This window comes from Odocoileus virginianus, chromosome 11, assembly GCF_023699985.2.
Source record: "Odocoileus virginianus isolate 20LAN1187 ecotype Illinois chromosome 11, Ovbor_1.2, whole genome shotgun sequence".
Taxonomy (NCBI): Eukaryota; Metazoa; Chordata; class Mammalia; order Artiodactyla; family Cervidae; genus Odocoileus; species Odocoileus virginianus.
In genome coordinates this window covers 14357653-14378550 of record NC_069684.1, presented here as the reverse complement: position 1 = coordinate 14378550, position 20898 = coordinate 14357653, and the positions used below count along the sequence as shown (strand labels likewise).

Here is a 20898-nt window from a genome sequence, read left to right as displayed (position 1 = left end):
GGGAATGTTTTGAGCTGGGAAGATAGGAGAGATGTTGTCCACATCATATTTTCTGAATTAGAAAATCTCATTCTCTCCTAATTTAATAAATGATCATGATAACCCCCCCCCTTCTTCTGGTTGGGATTATAAGAAAATGATGACTAGTGTCCAATGAATTCAACCACCATTCTGTGTGCATTGTGTATATATTATTTTTTATCCTTTTAACAATTCTGTGGAGTACTACTACAATTCTCATTTTCCAGATGAGGAAAGTGAGACACCAAGAGTCCTCAACCTGCCAGCCAACACACAGTCTGCCCCCGGAGGCAGCATTTAACCAGCCAATACCTTGCCTCATGAATAACTTTCTAAAATGGGTTAGCATGTTCCTTGCTGCCTTGAAGTACTAAAACATCTGTAACTTGCTTAATTGTTTGGTATGCAGCTTTCATATTGGGAAACATGACAAACTCTATAAATATAACCAATTGTAACAATTTCCTTGATTTATAGGACATTTGATATTATCTTTAAATGGGACTGTTGATATTGAAAAGCATTCATTGACAATATTTACTGTTCCCCTTCCAGATATAAAATATTTACTGTTCTTTACCTGAAGCTATCACAACATTATTAATTGGCTATACCCCAATACAGCTTAAAAAGTTAAAAAAATAATAATGTTCCCCTTTCAGATATAAGGCACACAATTGAGTATGTACAGTCTTTAGGAGGGGCTGGGAGTGAGAGGAAAAACCTAAGGTGGATAAAAGCTGCACACAGATTGTATAAAATGCGACAGAAAATAAGCGCCGTCAGAGAAAGGCAGAGAAAGAGCTAAGGGAGTTCAGGGAGGCAAAAGCTGCCAAGTTTCATGATCTTAACCTCCAAAACGTGTCCCATTTTCTTGAGTGTCCACTGTGACAGCTGCTATGTATAAACTATGATGAAATCTTTGAAGTTACAATAAAAAGGACCTAGAGAAGCTATTAATAATTGAGCATTTGTTGGTCATGTAGTAAGATTAATTAAATTTAAATAATATTTATCTCACTTGAAATACTGTTACTCCTCTTTTCTGACAAACCATGTTCATCATTTCTTTGAAAACATTGTTAAAGTCTAATCCTTAATGAAATCAGTGCCTCTCACAGTACCTTGTCCTAATGGGTACTTAAGAATATATATTCCTGTGGGTGAAGACTTTGCTTAGTTAAGCAAGCCTTTAGCATTCATGTACATTTGAACCTAAGCTTCATTATATCATTCTTAATAGCTATTCTCTGTTGCCTTCATCATACTTAATCTGTCCTTCCTTTCATTTGTTCACTTAATCATTTGACAAACACTGTTTTAGAAGTAGTGATCTGGGTTGATGCTTTTATTTCTTTATAACTTGAGCAATTTATTGACTGGTGGTATGACTCACCAAAACGGAAACCATAGGATGAAGGGTAACTGGAGAGCAAATGATTGATGAGTTCAAATATTGAGTTTGAGTTTGAGGTGCCGTTTGATATCCAGGTGAAGGGATGCATCAAGAAGCTGGATATATCGGTGTGGAGAGAGAAGGATGGGACAGGGTGGGGGCGTGGGAGGGGAGCCCAGCTAATTATAGAAGATTTGAGAGTCATCAGGCACCAAGGTAGTAGTTAAAGCCATGGAAAGGTGTTCTTCACCTGAGGGGTAAGGACCCACAGGGAGTCACCAGCTGCTTCAGGATGTCCAGGTAATCCTAAAATTATACACAACAAGCCCTCCCACAGGGTGCATTTTATCACCTTCTGCAAGGGGTTGGTGACTCCAAAAAAGCTAAGAATGAAGGGTGAAAAGAGAAGGTTCAGAAAGGAACACGGGGCTTCTCCCATATTTAAGAAGTGAAAAAAATAGTAAAGAAAAATGAGAACATTTAAAAAGAGTCGTGGAAGTCAGAGGATTGCTACGTTTCATGGAGGGAGTGTCCTATAGAGTCCTACGTGGCAGAGAGGTGAAATGAGATACAAGACATTTCAGTCCTTATCTTTCTTGCCAGGTCCCTCAGGAGTGTTCTGTGTGCCGTGGACACTTAGTAAATGTTGACAGTATTACACTGAATCATATGAGAGCAGTGAAAGAAAAATTAATAGAATGATATGCCAGTGGCAGGTTTAATTAGGTTTGCTGTCACATTAAGAAACATCAGAAATTAGATAGTTAACATATTATGAGCTTGTTTTATAAAGTCTCTTTTAAGTGGTGAGTTGAATCAGTCTGCCAAAAAACCAGAGCCAGCTTTATATACAGACAAACAACCCCTTCCATGGAGTGGATGAAAAGGTAGTGTCTCTGTGTACTTCACTGTCCTCCTGCTATATGACAGTGCCTGAAAAACCAATTATTCTGGGAGCATGTGAATGTTTGCTGTATTATGTTACCTTGGAGGTGAGCTAAAAACATTAGTTGGCTAAAATGTTCGCACAAACGCTATTAGCACACTACTCTTGTGGATTGTTAGCTTGAGGTTAACATAATGACTTTTCATTTGCAACTGTTTTAAGTTTATGAAGATTTCATAAACACTGTATCATGTCATTTAATACTGAGTCTCCACCCTAGCAAATAGTTGTAGAAGACTTTCTTCTAAGTTAAAGAAAAAAAAAGCCCCTATGTCTTTTCATATAGTATAAAGATGGTTAAAAATAATAGACAAGTAGTTCAAATGATAGTAATGTTGATGCTAAACCCTTTTATTAATTATGATAGAAGCCAAGGGGCTGAGAGAATGAGATACCAAATACAATGGTTTATACAAGATAGAAAGCTGTTTCTCAGAGGGTTTGAAGACTGGAGAGAGCAGTGTCGAAGCATGTATTACCATATGTAAAATGGACAGCCAGTGGGAATTTGCTGTATGTGGCAGGAAAACCAAAGCCACCTGTGACAACCTGGAGGGGTGGGATGGGATGGAAGGAGGGAAAGATGTTTAAGAGGGAAAGGGACGTGTGTATGCCTGTGGCTGAGTCATCTTGATATATGGCAGAAACTGTCACTGTATTGTAAAGTAATTATCCTCCAATTAAAAATAAAATAAAACTTTTTTATAAAAGAAATATAATTTTCCACTTTCTCACACTTTAAGTATATACTCATCTGTAACCAAGTGAGTTAATAGTACTATAATATTTTAGATAAAAATACCAAGTGAATAAAGTTTAAAGTAGCATGTTAAAAAAAAGAAGAAGAAAGTTATTCCTCTCACAGGTAATATTCAGAAGCAAGTGGATAATTCAGGGCACCTGATGGGCAGTTCTATTCTATGAAGTCATTCTGGAACTCAGGTTGCTATTCTATCCCTGATAGGCATATCTATGATAAAAGCTGGTTTACCAGCATCACATAAGCCTTCCAGCTCCCTGAAAGAGAAAGAGAGAGGAGGGCAAGCAGTTTCTTTCATAAAGGATGTGATCAGGCAGGTGAACTTACCACTTATGTTCACATCTCATTGAAAAGGAGTTATTCAGTTGGTCACACCGAGCTGCAAGGAAGGCTGAGATTTTTAGCCTCTAACTGAGCAGCTGTGTGACCAGCTTAAACTCAGGAGATTCTCTTCCTGGACAGAAGAGAATATCAAATATTGGGAGACACTTGGCTGTGCCAAACTCTTGCTTTGGTGTTCTTACAGTCATGATTATACTTATAGATGCCGAGAGAGTCCGTGGATTCCTAAAATGGGTTAACTCTTGAAAAATCCTGCTTTAGTTTTAATTTTGCTTATTGTATATAGTTTATCAAATCTTCAAATACTGTAAATAAATTATAGAATCTCCTTGGAGAAGTGTTAAAAAATAGATTATTTTGACTGAGCCCTGGAGGAATTTTGCTTACAGAGGTAGCCCAGTTTATCTTTCAGTTCAGTTCAGTCGCTCAGTCATGTCTGACTCTTTCGGACCCCGTGGACCGCAGCACAACAGGCCTCCATGTCCATCCCCAACTCCTGGAGTTTATGCAAACTCATGCCCATTGAGTCGGTGATGCCATCCAACCATAATCCTCTGTTGTCCCCTTCTCCTCCTGCCTTCAATCTTTCCCAGCATCAGGGTCTGTTCAAATGAGTCAGTTCTTCACATCAGATGACCAAAGTATTAGAGTTTCAGCTTCAACATCGGTCTTTCCAATGAGTATTCAGAACTGGTCTCCTTTAGGATGGACTTGTTTGATCTCCTTGCAGTCCAAGGGACTCTCAAGAGTCTTCTCCAACACCACAGTTTAAAAGCATCAATTCTTCGGCGCCCAACTTTCTTTATGGTTCAACTCTCACATCCATACATGACTACTGGAAAAACCATAGCTTTGACTAGACAGACCTTTGTTGGCAAAGTAATGTCTCTGCTTTTTAATATGCTGTCTAGGTTGATCATAACTTTTCTTCCAAGGAGCAAGCATCTTCCAAGGAGCAAGCAAGTTTATCTTTATGACTTTCCTTATCCTGTCTCATCTGCATAAGATGCATAGAGATGGTGTTACTGGAAATACTGCAAGGCAGCTTCCCTTGAGAGTACTTAAATCCCATGGTGAGAAGAGGAGCAGCTAGTAAACAGTAAAAGCTATCATGTCTTTAATTGCAGTTGCTCCTGGAATAAAAGAATTAAATATGGTAGGATTAACATGAAAGCACTGGAGGGCTGTTATTTACTGCTTTACTTTTGGAGGGTGGGTCTGTTGGAAGTTGATTTTGAAAAAGTTGGTGGTTTGCAAAATTATTTACTTAATGCTAGGTTTTGGTGAGAAAGCAGGGAAATTACGAGAGTAGTCACCCAAGGACATGTGAATGTATACCAGTCAATCAGAAGTGTTTTCCCAATACTTCCATTTCCCAACACTTGCATTTATGAAGTTCCTTTTTCTAGCTCCCAGAAATCTGACTGGTGATTTCATTAACAGCAAATTCTAGAACTGTGCTGTTCAACATGGTAGCCAGTAGCCACACGTGGCTGTTGAGGACTCAAAATGTGGTTAGTCCGTAAATGTACACCCTGGATCTCAAAGACCTGTTATGAAAAAATAATGTAGACTATCTGATGACTGTTTAATATTGATTCCATGTTTAAATGATGGTATTTCAAATATACTGGGTTAAGTAAAATATAACAAAATACAATATTACAAACACTGATTTGACCTGTTTTCATGTTTTTAATGTGAGTAATAGAAAAATTTTAATTATATTATGATTCATATCATGTTGCTATTGACCAATGATGATTTAGAAGCTAAGGGAGAGGATAGATAATCTCTTTTTCCGGGCTTGAATTGACCTATCCTATGGCACATTGTCTTAATCCAAAGGTTATAGAGTTTTATACCAACAGCCTCTCCACCCTATAATCTCTCATACTCCAAATCACTGATAATGTATCCCAGGGTCATCGGCCATGGGTTGAAAATTTCTAACAGTGGCTGTGTTACTGCTCTGCGTGATGATCCTTTCTGGCTCATGGGCAATTCTAACTATCAGAAACTCTTTCTTCACAGTGAGGAGAATGTTAGCTCTCTGTACTTTCAGCTTCTTCTAAGATTTTCTCTTTTAGAATAATTAAAATAAATCTAATCTTTCTTGCCATATGAGTCTTCCCATTTAATTAATTTAAATAGTATGAGGTACTGTATGCATGCATGCATGCTCAGTCACTAAGTCATGTCTGACTCTTTTGCGACCCTATAGACTGTAGCCCACCAGACTCCTCTGTCCATGGAAATTTCCAGGCAAGAATACTGGAGTGGGTTGCCACTTCCTCCTGCACCGGATCTTCCCGACCCAGGAATTGAACTCACAACTTTGGTGTCTCCTGCACTGGCCAGTCGATTCTTTACTACTGAGCCACCTTGGAAGCCCAAGGTATTATGTAAGTAATGTACACAATATCATGTGCCCTTCATCTGCCTGCTCAAGTCGACTCCTCCCCAGGGCAAACAGAACAATTCCTGTTTCCTGTACTTGTTTGACACATTCTCATTTGTTAATAGAAGTTCTTTTATCAGAACAGGCAATCTCTACAGATACAAGTTTGTGCAGGAAAGCAAGAGTCATTATAAGATAAAAATATGAACTGACCTCTAAAAAAGTTCGCCTACACCAACTTCATTTTCAACTTAACACTCTTGTCTCTAGAACACAATAGTTTCTTCCAAAACAAGTGATTTAAATACCAAAGGGTTGTGAAGCACCAGGGGAAAATTGCTGAAGCCTTCAAAGAATTTTTATGATGGTGTAGCAAAATTCATATAATCTGAATTGTCTCTCATACTCTCAAACAATTTTTTTGGTCAGGAAAGTTTTTTTCAAAAAAAAAAAACACCGAGCTTGTGTGATAGGTTGAAAAACATGGCCCAAATGTTAGATTAATGAATGAATTAGGAAATACCTAGGAACATAAATTTTCATCCTGGAAAATATAATACTATATTTTCTTGAAATCCTGCATTTTTTTCTCAACTCTACATCCTTTATTTTTGAGAAGAAAAATCCCAAATTATTACCCTTTTATCCCTTCCGTTTTGCAGCCCTCTATGTTTTTAAGTACTGTATGATACCTTACAAGACCTTTGTAGTGGTTTGAATGGTGGCCCCCAAGAGATATCTGCAAAGACCTTTATCCAAATAAACTCACATTCATAGGTTACAGGGGTGAGGATTTGGGTGTTTCTCTTGGGGTCCACCATTCAAGCAACTACAGAGACTTTGTAAGATATCATACAATACTTAAAAACATAGAGGGCTGCAAAAGGGAAAGGATGAAAGGGTAATATTTTGGGATTTTTCTTCTCAAAGGATACAGAGTTGAGGGGAAAAAAATGTAGGATTTCAAGAAAATACAGTATTCGATTTTCCAGGATGAAAATTTCCATTCCTGGATATCTTTGATAGGTTCTAAAGCCAATGACAAGAGTTCTTAGAAGAAACAGAAGAGAAGACACAGAGAAAGTCACATGAAGACTGAAACGGAGATTGGAGTTGTGCAGCCACAAGCCAAAGAACGCCTGGAGCCACCAGAAGCTGGAAGAAGCAGTGGAGGCTTTGCCCTTAGAAGCTTCAGAGGGGGCATCACCTGTGGACACCTTGGTTTTGCACTTCTGGCTTCCACAACCGAGAGAAAATACATTTCTGTCACTTTAAGCCACCAAGTTGCTGCTGCTGCTGCTAAGTTGCTTCAGTCGTGTCCAACTCTGTGCGACCCCATAGACGGCAGCCCAACAGGCTCCTGCATCCCTGGGATTCTCCAGGCAAGAACACTGGAGTGGGTTGCCATTTCCTTCTCCAATGCATGAAAGTGAAAAGTGAAAGTGAAGTTGCTCAGTCATGTCCGACTCTTAGCGACCCCATGGACCGCAGCCCACCAGGCTCCTCCGTCCATGGGATTTTCCAGGCAAGAGTGCTGGAGTGGGCTGCCAGTGCCTTCTCCAAGCCACCAAGTTAGTGGTAACTAATTACATTAGCCTTAGGACCCTATTTACAGGTGGTGCAATGGTAAAGAATCCACCTGCCAGTGCAGGAGACACAGAGATGTGGATTCGATCCTTGGGTTGGGAAGATCCCCCGGAGGAGGGCATGGCAATCCACTGAAGTATTATTGGCTGGAGAATCCCACGGACAGAGGAGTCTGGTGGGCTATAGTCCATGGGGGCACATAGAGTCGTACATGACTGAGCAACTATACACACTACTCCACATGGCCTTGCCTGTGATTGTTGTTCAGTCGCTCAGTCATATCTGACTCTTTCCGACCCCATGGACTGCAGCACACCAGGCTTCCCTGTCCTCCATCTCGTGGAGCTTACTCAAACTCATGTCCATCAAGTCAGACATGCCATCTAACCACTCATTCTCTGTCGACCCCTTCTCCTCCTGCCTTCAGTCTTTCCCAGCATCAGGGTCTTTTCTAATGAGTCAGCTCTTTGCATCAGGTGGCCAAAATATTGGGGCTTCAAAATCAGTCCTTCCAATGAATATTCAGTATTGATTTCCTTTAGGATTGACTGGTTTGATCTGTTTGCATTCCAAGGGACTCTCAATGGTCTTCTCTAATACCTTCAAAAGCATCAATTCTTCGGCACTCAACCTTCTTTATAAGGTCCAACTCACATCCAGTTCTGGAGAAAGGAATGGCAAGCCACTCCAGAATTCCTGCCTGGAAAATCCCATGGACAGAGGAGCCTGGTGGGACAGAGGAGTCCATGGGATGGCAAAGAGCCGGACATGACTAAGCAGCTAACACTTTCACTTTCATATCCATGCCTGACTACTGGAAAAACCATAGCCTTGACTATACAGACCTTTGTTGGCAAAGTAATGTCTCTGCTTTTTAATACTATGTCTAGGTTTGTCATAGCTTTTCTTCCAAGGAGCAAGCATCTTTTAATTTCATGACTGCAATCACTGTCTGCAGTGATTTTGGAGCCCAACAAAATAAAGTCTGTCATTGTTTCCATTGTCTTCCCATCTATTTGCCATGAAGTGCTGGGACCAGATGCCATGATCTTAGTTTTTTGAATGTTGAGTTTTAAGCCAGCTTTTTCACTCTCCTCTTCACCTTCATCAAGAGGCTCTATAGTTCCTCTTCGCTTTCTGCCATAAGGGTGGTATCATCTGCATATCTGAGGTTATCAATATTTCTCCCGTTAATCTTGATTCCAATTTTGCTTCATCCAGCCTGGCACTTCTCAGGATGTACTCTGCATATAAGTTAAATAAGCAGGGTGACAATATACAGCCTTGACGTACTCCTTTCCCAATTTGGAACCAGTCCATTGTTCTATGTCCAGTTCTAACTGTTGCTTCTTGACCTGCATACAGATTTCTCAGGAGGCAGGTAAGGTGATCTGGTATTCCCATCTCTTGAAGAATTTTCCACAGTTTGTTGTGATCCACACAGTCAAAGGCTTCAGCGTAGTCAATGAAGCAGAAGTAGATGTTTTTCAGGAATTCTCTTGCTTTTTCTACGATCCAATGGATGTTGGCAATTCTGGTCTCTGATTCTTCTGCCTTTTCTAAATCCAGCTTGAACATCTGGAAGTTCTCAGTTCAGGTACTGTTGAAGCCTGACTTGGAGAATTTTGAGCATTACTTTGCTAGCATGTGAGATGAGTGCAGTTGTGCGGTAGTTTGAACATTCTTTGGCATTGCTTGTGATAAAAAAAGCCTTAATTTATAAACTAGCTGAGGAGAGGGGACGGAGATAGTCAACTTTCAATCTTCATTTTTGGCCCAGGGAGCCAATATACTTTTTCTTGGTATCAAAGTTGGACACAAGTAATATGTCAAATTATTCAGACCTAAACCATAATCCGTACTCTGACATTATCTTGATAATTTAAGCAAGTTTTTTTCTTTCTTTGGGTCTAAGTTTGCCTCTCCCTACAATTAAAATAGTAAATTAGATCAGGACATCCCAAACGGGTATCTTGAAGAATTCTGTTTTGAAGGCTATAAATGAGTATACCGCCTCCCCCCAACAATACCCTTACCCAGAGCCAGGGAATGGGGGTGGACTGTGTTCAAATAAATTTAGGAAGCTCTGGGCCAGATATGTGCTATGTCATGTTATCCTCTGGCTATAGCTGATTTTTTTTTTTAATTTTTATTGGAGTATGTTGCCTTACAATGTTGTGTTAGTTTCTACCAAACAGCAATGTGCATCAACTATACGTATACATATGTCCTGTCTTTTTTGTATTTCCTTCTGATTCAAGTCACCACAGAACACTGAGTGGAGCTCCTTGTGCAGTAGAGTATGTTCTCATTATTACAGTGAGCTTCCTACATGGCGCAGGGGTAAAGATTCTGCCTGCTACTACAGGAGACACAAGAGACGCAGGTTCGATCCCTGCACTGGGAATATCCAGGGACTGGGCTAATGTTCTCATTATTTATCCATTTTATGAAAGTGAAAGTGCAAGTTGCTCAGTCATGTCCGACTCTTTGCATCCCCACGGACTGTACAGTCCATGGAATTCTTCAGGCCAAAATACTGGAGTGGGTAACCTTTCCCTTCTTCAGGGGATCTTCCCAACCCAGGGATTGAACCCAGGTCTCCCACATTGCAGGTGGATTCTTTGCCAGCTGAGCCACAAGGGAAGCCCAGGAATACTGGAGTGGGCAGCCTATCCCTTCTCCAGTGGATCTTCCTGACCCAGGAATCCAACCGGAGTCTCCTGCATTGCAGGCAGATTCTTTATGAACTGAGCTCTCAAGGAAGCCCGATATCCATTTCATACATAGTGTCAATAGTATATATGTCAATCACAATCTCCCAATTCATCCCAACCCCTTAGGATCCCCCTTGGTATACATAACGTTTCGTATATTAACACATGTATGTGGAATCTAAAAAATTTGGTATAGACAAACTTATTTACAAAGCAGAAATAGAGATGCAGATGTCATGATAGGCATTTATGCAAACTGGGCCTCACAGTGTCTCTCTCTCCCGGGAATTTGGAATTGAGATTCATAGTTATAGTCTTTGCTAGTTCCTAGAAATGAGGATAAATAAACTTGGGGCAGTTAGTTAGCTACAGTACTGCCTATGTAAGAAAAGTGGAGAAAGCTACTCTGTAGAGAGATGATAATAGAGCAGATGAGCAAAGAAGCAAAATGGGAGACCGGGTAACCTCAGAGATGGAGCAGTTGTCTCCTGATAGATTTGGGGTTCTTCATTTCCAGTGAGATACTTCTGTAACCATAAAATCAACTTTCTTCTTTTTTGCCTAGGCTAGTTTGAGTAGGTTTGAATTTTGTTACTTGTATCTAAATTAGCCTTTACTTAAAACAGGAAGGTTAGCACTTGTAACTGTTGCCCAGTCCTGTCCAACTCTTTGTGACCCCATGGACTCTAGCCCACCAGTCTCCTCTGTCCATGGAATTCTCCAGGCAAGAATACTGGAGTGGTTGCTATTCCCTTTCCAGGAGATCTTCCCAACCTAGGAATTGAACCTAGGTCTCCCATATTGCAGGCAGATTCTTTACCTTCTGAGCCACCAGTCAAGACCCTAACTAACATTTTATTGGTGCATCTAAAATACTACAGAGAGGAAAAAGTACTGCAAACAAATCTTGGCTAAAGGCCCAGGGATAGGAGTTAAAATTCCAAATAAATAAAGAGTAAAAGAAAGCAAACTTTACATACATCTCCATTAACTTCATCACTTACATCTTAGCACTAATTTAGTTAGCAAACGGTAAGCATAAAATTTAATGCATAATCCCTTTTCCCAGGGATTTTACTAAAATATTGCTGATTCCAAACTAATGTTAATCAGTAGATTCTCAATCAGTTAAGTCTTGCTCAATTGATAAAGGGTCACCAGTTTTTATTAAGTGGAAGAAGGTTACTGCTTCCCTGATAACCATTATATAATTAGAAGTGAAAAAATATTTCATTTAAAGGAGTGTCTCTCCAAACTTTATGGGTTTACTAAATTTTTAAGAATGATCATTAGATTATCTTTTTCATGGAGATGTATTTAAAATGCTTTGTGTCCATGTGTTTAATCTCATCCCTTTAATGGAGTCTAGCAACTTTATCTTCAGGTGATTTTTACCCACTGAGAGAAAGTTTCCATCTGTGGTCTTGATCTCAAAACTCTTATTTTTCAAAGAATCAGAAAGGACATGGTTATACATCAAAAGAGAGTCAGATGAAAAATTTAAAACTCAGCAGGATTTTCAGACTTCAAATAACCATATGTTGTGTTTTTCAAAACACGTCATGTTGCGCTTTAATGAGTGTGACCTGTTTTGTATTTGTCATTTCTTAAGGCATATCAAGCAAGCAGTAGTGGGCTTAAATACATTGTCTTTCATGTAAGACCTCTTGGGGGATTCCTCAGTAATCCATGAGCAAAAATAAAGCTTGGAGTTCCTAACTTCCCACTGGGCAGTCTGTTGGATCTTGCCATGCCCAGGTGCCTGGCTTTTCGTGTTGGGAAGAAAGTGCTGGCAAGGTGGTCTGACAGAAGCCGCAGGCGTCACCTTAGGAATTCTGATGAAGAAGTTTTGAGTCAAGATCAGAACTTCAAAAGAAGCAACAGAGCCCTTCAGAACAGTACTCACTAAACAGTTATCGTAAGAGCTAATTTTAACTTGGCAAGGTTTCTAGTGACCTTTTCCCTTTTGCTTATATATCATTCCCGGTTATGGGGGTCAATGGACTTAAGGCTAGGAGTAAATGCACCTGAAGAGTCCTTTATCGTATGGGATTCTAGGAAAAAAGAAGGCAGTTTTTGCTGAATTTAAGTGCAAATTTGAGATATCCCAAAACACACGTTTTTCTGATTTTGACAGTCAGATTATCTTCATTTTGGAATATGGAGGGAGAGAGGGAAGTGGATACAAAGGACAATGCTGCTGCTAAGCCACTTCAGTCGTGTCGGACTCTGTGCGACCCCATAGACGTCAGCCCACCAGGCTCCCCTGTCTCTGGGATTCTCCAGGCAAGAACACTGGAGTGGGTTGCCATTTCCTTCTCCACAAAGGACAATAATAACCATTTAAAAACTCACCTGCCCAAGCCCCTGTATCCATTTGAGCAAATTTTCTTCCAGGCATATTTTGCCAGTACATATATATTTAATTATTTAATCTGTGTGTGTGTGTGTGTGTGTGTGTGTGTGTGTGTTTTACACTCAAAGCTGTAGTTAAGACTTTCCTACATTGCTTCAAGCTCCACATTAACAGTTCTTTTCAAGGATGGTACACCTAGATATAGTGAAAATCAAATAGCTCAGCCGAAACATTTAAATGGCTCTTAATGTTCTGAAGTTCAGTGCAGCTATGAGTTTGGAAACCTGCAGGTGAAGACTGTTCTTTCTCTTCTGTCTTCTTCCTGCTGTTTAAACTGAGACTTGGAATCCGTTTTTAGATGAGTGATGTAGGCTGTACCTTGTTGTAGAGCTTCTTGCCAAGAATGACGGCACTCACCTCCTACATGGGCTCCTGGTGTGGAAGTCATTGCCAGGCACGAGTCCCATTTTTCCATGATGATATAAGCCACCATATCCATGATGTAGTCTTAGCTCATGTCGGTAGGCTCTGGTTAGAGACATAATTTTTAATGACTGTTCTATCCACTCTAGGTTCCTGGTTGCAAACAACAACACGGATGGCTAATTTAATTAACTTAAAATTTAAATTAATGTAAAGGTGTTAATCTCTTGGAGCGCACAAGAGGCAGGCCTGAGGAATATACGGCTCAAATTAAAGACCCAGGATGCTTCAGGAACTTAACCGCACCTCTGACTTTGGGGGTGGAATGCTGCTGCTCAACCCTCTGTCACTGCCCTTCTGGACATCTCTCTCTGCCACAACCCACCACCCTCAGCAGAATGGATTACTTTGTAGACACCTCTTTCTTCTTACCACGATTTTGAATTGGAATTTTGTTAAGAGTGAATCTGACACACAAGAGGAACATACGACACACACCCATGCCCTAGCTGCAAGGGAATGTGGAAAAACAAGTCGGTGACTTCTAACTTAGGAACAGAGAAAGTTTGCCCCTATGTAAAGGCTCTTATCTAAACAATTTATTATTATTTACTTTCGGCTGTGCTGTGTCTTTCTTGCTACATGTGGGCTTTCTCTAGTTGTGGTGAGCAGGGAGATACTCTTCACTGTGGTGCACGGGCTTCTCACTGCTCTAACTTCTCTGGTTGTCGAGCACACGCTCTAGAGTGTTCGGGTTTCAGTAGCTGTGGCGCATGGGCTTAGTTGCCCTGCGGCGCATGAAGTCTTCCCAGACCAGGAATGGAACCCGTGTTTCCCGCATTGACAGGCAGATTCTTATCTACTGTACCGCCAGGGACATCCCTGTAAAGATTCTTCATAAGCTACTGGGCAGAGAAAAAGTCTAACAAAGTCCAAAACAACTGTGTAATACTTTATTGTATAAACATTTCATGATATAATTAATCATTACTGTTGAAAATTTGGGCTACTTACGGGAATATATTTTTTTAGTTATGTTTATTGAGGTATAATTCACATATGGAGCTTCTCGGCTGGCTCTGTGGTAAAGAATCTGCCTGCAATGCAGGAGATGCGGGTTCGATCCCTGGGTCAGGAAGATCCCCTGTAGAAGGAAATGGCTACCCACTCTAGTATTCTTGCCTTGGAAATCCCATGGACAGAGGAACTTGGCAGGCTATATATATAGTCCATGGGGTTGAAAAGAGTCAGACGCGACTTAGAAGCTAGATAACAACAATTTACATATGACTAAAATCTTCCCTTTTCTGTGTATAGTTTTATGATTCTTGATAAATGCATAAAGTCATCACCATATATGGAGCAAGCACCATAATCAAGATGCAGAATGGTTTCATCACCCTCCAAAATCCCCTTACGTGCCTCTTCATAGTCAGTTTATCCTACTGCCCCTGCCTGTAGGTAACCAATGATTTATTTTTATCCCTATAGTTTTTCTTTTCCTAGATTGTAATGTAAAAGGAATCATACAGTATATCCTTTTTCACCCTACCTAATCATTTTGAGATTCATCCATGTTATTGTATATGTCAGTAGAGCATTCCTTTTAATTGTAGAGTAGTAGTTTATCATATGGATGTACCAGTTTGTTTACCTATTCACCACCTGAAGAAATTTGGGTTGTTTGGCAGTTTTTGACAATTGTTAATACAGTAACTATAGACATTGGCATAAAGGTTTTTGTGGGAACAAAATTTTAACTTTGCTTCAGTAAATACCTAGGAATAGAATTACTGGGTCATGTGGTAAGGATGGGCTTCCTAGGTGGAGCTAGTGGTAAAGAACTCACCTGTCACTGCAGGAGACATGCGAGACATGGCTTCGATCCCTGGGTCAGAAAGATCCCCTGGAGAAGGGCATGGCAACCCACTCCAGTGTTCTTGCCTGGAGAATCCCATGAACAGAAGAGCCTGGCCAACTACAGTCCATAGGGTTGCACAGAGTCAGACACAACTGAAGCCACTTAGCATGCATGCATAGTAAGGATATGTTTAACTTTATAAGAAACTGCCCATCTGTTTTCTAAAATGGACATCCTGTTTTGCATTCCCACCAGCAGTGTATGAGAGTTCTAGCCGCATCCTCCCCAGCATTCAGTCTTGTTTTCATTTTAGCTATGCTAATATATGTTAAAAATAATATTGATGCTAATCTTTGATGAAATTCCAGGACAGAAAATAAATACAACATAGGAACCCCAGTGAAAAGTCATTTTCTATGTTCCCCCTTCTTCCCCTTTGTTTGACTATTCTTGCTCCCTATTAACATTCCTTATAAAATCTCACCTCCTTGGGAACAGGAAGAGAAGTATGGAGTAGATGCAGTAGAGTTAGGAGAATTCGTCATAGCTGGTTACTTGGCCAGTCCAAAAAAATGGCTTTTAAGAAAAACTACTTAGGAAAGAGCCGGAAGACCTGTCTTGTACCAGATTTTTACTTATCAAGAGCCCTTAATTTTGAAGGGCACACACCGTTGCATGTGGAAAAGAAGAAATAAAACCCACCTGGAAGTCCAAAAATTAGTCACTCTCCCTCCTGAGCCTGTTGTTAACTTTGGATATTCTTTTAATTTATCTAGCTTCGAGATCTGTCCTTTATACTGAATCTGCTCATCTAGGTTGTGGTTTGGCTAAGTTCCTGGTTTCTGCCCCATTACTTATCCATTGTCTTTCCTGCCTTGAACCCTTAATACCACACTCACTGACTCCGCTGGCTTCAGACCTGCTAGTGTCAGCGTTAAACACTTGTTATTGGCTTCAGACCCAGCCGTATCTTCAAGTTTCCACCCGACCCTTGCCTGAATGCTTGGGACTTGACATTATTGATGACTTGGTTGGAAACACCAGTGTAAATCAAATTTATGGATGCTGTAAAGCCAGGAGTATAGCTAATAGGTAGGATGACAGAATTAGGACAAAGAATATTCCTATAGGCTGGAACAAAGAACTGAAACTAATAAGGTAAATTGTAGCTGAATGAGGTTCTGAACTTAGTTTTAAAAATCAGCTGCACAAGCGCGAGATGGGAAGTCATGTATTAGTTCTGCCATGTATGGAAATGACATAAGGTTTAAACACACTACTTTCATGTGAGTCATTGGAGTGGTGCAGTAAGTGGGACTGCCAAAAATAACTGAATGTGGGCTGAAGCTTCATTACCAAAGAGAGTGAATTGGTCAAAGTGGACATGATCTCACTTTCCACCACCTGTCAGACCACACTTGGAATATATAGGTTCAGTTTTGGGTCACACATGCTAAGGCAAATAAAGACAAACTGGAGTGTATCCACTTTCTTTTCTTTTTTTTTTTCATTTATTTTTATTAGTTGGAGGCTAATTACTTTACAATATTGTAGTGGTTTTTGCCATACATTGACATGAATCAGCCATGGATGTGTATGCACTTTCATCTCCCATCACAGTCTGGTTTCTGTCTCACCAGGGTACTCTAGTGGCATTTTTTTGTGAGCTAATGGGCACACTTCATGCCTTCTGCTGTTTGACCTCGCTGCAGCATTTGACTCATGGACCATTCCTGCCTTCCTCAAGTTGTCTTCTCTTTGGTTTCTTGTCATTTATATCCTTTCCCTTTCCCCCCCCTACTTATCTCACTGTGACTTTTTCTCCTCCTTTGATACAAATATGGGTGTTCCTTAAGTTTCCCAGCCCACTTTCCTTCTTTAGATTCCCCAAAGGAGATCCTACCCATTGCTGGAGCTTCAATTACCAAATGGATACCATTGACTGACTCCCAGATCCCTATTTCTAGCCTTGATATTTTTTGCACTCTTGTTCTATATATCTTTTTTTTTTTTGGTGAGAATATTTGATCAATAAACACCCAGAAGTCAACAAAAGATCTCAAAGGAGAATGGTAAAATGCCAAAAGGAGATAGATCTCCAAAAGTAGGACAAATCTAGTGGAGATTATTTGCAATCTGGGAGCCTTTCTAGATGTTTAACCATTGAAGCATTTGCTTTGCCTGAATCACATTCTGGAAAGAAGTGCTTTCTTGCAGAAATTAGGAAAGAGTCAGTTAAGTGGAGAGGGAATGTTGGTGAGTCCCACTTCTAGAAATAAGGCAGTGAGCTGACAATGAACCAGTCTTCCTTTTGCTTTCTCAAAAGGAGTAAAAAATGGTAGACCTGGAAACTTACATCTAAGGACTTAACTTTTATGTAACTTGTAGAGTTTTTACTTTTTTATTTCATGTATCTTCCCCACAGTGCTTGAAAGCAAAGACTTTACTATAAAAAATGCTCTTTGTTTCCCTTTGAAGATAACAAGAAAAGGGGAAAGGGACAAAAATGTGCCTTCTGAGCTGGGGAGAGAAGATTTTCGAGAGAAAGGGTACTAGGCTAAGTGCCTGTGTGTGTGCTAAGTCATTACAGTTGTGTTCAGTTCTTTGCAACCCCATAGACTGAAGCCCACCAGGCTCCTCTGTCCATGGGATTTTCCAGGCAAGAATACTGGAGTGGGTTGCTATTTCTTCCTTCAGGGGATCTTCCCCACAAGGGATCCAACAACCTGTGTATCTTACGTCTCCTGCATCGGCAGGTGGATTCTTTACCACTAGCGCCACCTGGGAAGCTCGCTAAGCTATGAGGCAGAGACTATTGAGGGAGAAGGGAGAGTTTTGAGGAGCCTGTTTCAAGGAAAAAAGGAAAACACAAAGAACTAGCTTGTAATTGAGCTGTGAAAAGACTCCACAGAGGAGCTCAAAGCCGTGTTACATAAAAAGAGGTGAATTAGGGGATATTTAGTCTGGAAAAGACATCTCAAGTTATTTGGAGATGTTTGGGGATGTTTGAAATCTGTCAGGAGGAAAAGAGGTTAGAATGTTGTGTATTTCCCTGATGGAAAAAATTGGACCCATGGGATGGAAATTATAGTTGAGGATGGTGGCAGAGGAGGAGTGGAACATGAGAGGAATATTTTTGCTCTCCAACCATCAGAGTCATCTGAAAACAAAATAATTTCCTTTGGGAGATAGTGAGTTTCCCATCCCTGGAGGATGACCAAAAGCAGGAGGTTTTAAAGGGGAAATGCAAGCACTGTGGATGCATTTGCACTCAGTGAATATTTAGGGTGTCTTCCAGCCCTAAAAGTCTATGCTTCTATGAACATATTGAGTCTCTAGGCATACAGGGAAAACTCCCTCTCTTTTAAAAGTCATCAGTCAAAACATATGAGAAATCACTAAAAATTTCTTTATGGTGCATGTTTAGAGTGCCAAAATCAATGTTGTCAGCATAAAAGCCAGAGGAATTCAGAGGAAGAAGGCTTGAAATGATGGCAGGGAGCACAATGTGAGTTCTGATGTGGTCCTTTGTGTTGGACAGACAAGAAAAAAAAGGACATTCTTAATGAGGTGGCATACTACCAGATGTAAGCCCCCAAATCTTTTATTCAACCTTCATTAAAATTTTCAAAGGAACCCATGGGTCACTAGGTACAACAATATTCTAGCAAGAAAGCTGGAAGGGCAAAATCTGATACACGTGCTCTTAAAATGTTATATCTTGAGGATCATTCTTTTCCAGGGAAAAGGAGAGGGATTAGGAATATGTACAAATTAGCTATCATAGAGTTATGAAGAATACAGAATATTAACCAGCTGGGATAAATTTTCAAGTAAAATTTATCTTTACTTGTTTTGTGGTTGGTTTTTAAATGTGCTTATTTTCCTTTTGAGGAGGACTGTAACATTTTCTGAAGACTACCATTATTTTCTATAGAAAATAATATTATTGATGTTTGTTGGAGAGAATGGTGTTTGTTTCTATGAAGCTAAATACTGCTTGTCACAGGTTAAATTTTCTCACTTTCCTGGCATAATTAACATGTTTATCATGACCAATGACCTTGTTATAATTAAGCAGTATATGAAGTATATATTGCTAAGATTGGAAGGAATCTCTTTTAGACATTTCTTCTTACAAGCTTATAAATTTAAAAAGAAAAACTTTTAGGGCCTTACCTGGAGGTCAAGTTGTTAAGACTCCGCCTGCCAATTGCAGGGGACATGGGTTTGATCCCTGCTCTGGGAAGATCCCACATGCCATGGGGCAACTAAGGCCAGAAGCCGTAACTGCTGAGCCCACAAGCCAAAATTACTGAAGCCCAGGTGCCTAGAGCCCATGTTCCACAACAAGAGAAGCCCACACAATGAGAAGCCTGTGCACTGCAGTCAAGAGTAGCCCCCACTCCCTGTAACCGGAGAAAGCCCGCACGCAGCCACGAAGACCCAGCGCAGCCAAACATAAATTAATAAATAAATCTTTAAAAAAATACTTTTAATTAAGAGACTCATTTTCCAAACGAATGCAAAAGCCAAAATTCTTTGACAGGTCAAAGTTAGAGTTGGGAATGCTGGTGTTTTGTTCATCTAGCAGAGAATGGGGCTAAAGCAGGGCACAGACATTGGGGAAGACTGTGAGAGGGGCCAGCGCTGGGTGTGTAAGTGTTTTTAGACAGTGTCCTACGGAGACAAGAGCGTGGATCAAACAGGGGTCATGTGAATGCTGCTGAGGCAGGTTGCTTGCATCGATGCCCCAGCTAACGGCTTCCCTGAACTCACACGCAATGCGGTGTGTGACTGCAGCAATTCCATCCCTGAATCTCACCCAGCCTTGTGACTGGCTTTGATCAGTGGCTCCAGTTCTGAGCTTTTTGCCTCTTCTCTCTCTCTCCTTTTCTCCTCCTGGCTTCTGCAACAGGAGTGAGCCTGCACCAGCCTGCTGAAAGATGGGAGACCGCATGGAGAGGAGCCCAGCTGCCCAGCAATGGACAGGCCACACCAGCGGCCAGCCAGCCACCTCCCACACCTGTTGGGGGAGTCAACCAAGATGATAGGAGCTGTCTCCCTGGTGCTTGACCCGTAGCCTTCTGAGCAATAATAAATGCTTCCTATTCTAACCACTGACTTTTGGAGTGATTTCAGTTTTGTAGTGGTTGCTAAATGATACTCCTGGGTCAACGAGTTACTAGCTGTGTAAACTTCAGAAGTTGCTTCACTCCTTGGAGCCTCATTTTATTCAATGTGGAGATAGCCTTTCAATGTGGGGGCTGTTGTTGCCATTTTACAAACAAATTCTTTTCAAGGTTAAGTGGTTAGCCCCAGTTCAGACAATAAGTTGACACCCATACAATTTTCTCACAAAGGATCTCAGAGCAAACCAAGTTCCGAGTCTAAAGGTAAACTTGGTGAAGAATTCTGAATCGTGTGACCTGAAAGGTGGAAAGGCTCATTAATATTGAGTATTTCCTTAAACTGAATAATTGAAAATGTCAGTGGGGAAAAGATAACCGACAAACTGAATGTAATGCTGGCGGGGATTGATTGTTTTATCACTCTATTCCCAGGGTCTGGCAGAGTCTGTGGTACGTTAGTAGATATTGATAAGTATTTTGTGAAAAAAAAAAAAAAAAAAAAAAATCCATGAATGAATCTGGATGTTACAGGAAAAACATAATTTATCCTTAACTCTGGATAAAAATGTAAAATTCAAAACTTGAAGCCTCCAACAGACAGAAATGAAGATGCCTTCATTTTCCCCTCACAACCTCCCTCTCAAACCAGCCCCCCACGGGACTCAGGCAGCAGCCCAGCCCAGAACAGGGTCGGGCAGGGAGCAGGGTGTTGAAGGCCTTAGCTTCAAAATCACCTTAACGTCTTGTAGACATCCTCCAAAACATAAGCCCCACCTGGTTCCCACCCCAACAATTCCACTTGGAATTGCTAATGCAAAGCAAACACTTCCCAGTACATGTGCATACCCCTCTATATAAGGACCAGACAGGTAGGGCAGGAAAGCATCTTGATAAAAAATTTCTTCAGAATATCTGGAGACAGCTGGATTTTTTTAGGGTTTCATTTGTTTATGTTT

The 20898-nt window shown here is 40.6% G+C and overlaps 1 long non-coding RNA gene across 1 annotated transcript in view; it reads left to right on the top strand.

Annotated features, from left to right (window-relative positions):
- LOC139037446 (uncharacterized) overlaps positions 1–19927 on the top strand; it is a 29902-nt gene extending 9975 nt beyond the window's left edge. Inside the window, exon 2 of the long non-coding RNA XR_011490269.1 lies at positions 19729–19927. This is a non-coding gene — a long non-coding RNA (uncharacterized lncRNA). The remainder of the gene's footprint in view (positions 1–19728) is intronic.
- The last annotated feature ends 971 nt before the right edge of the window (positions 19928–20898 follow it).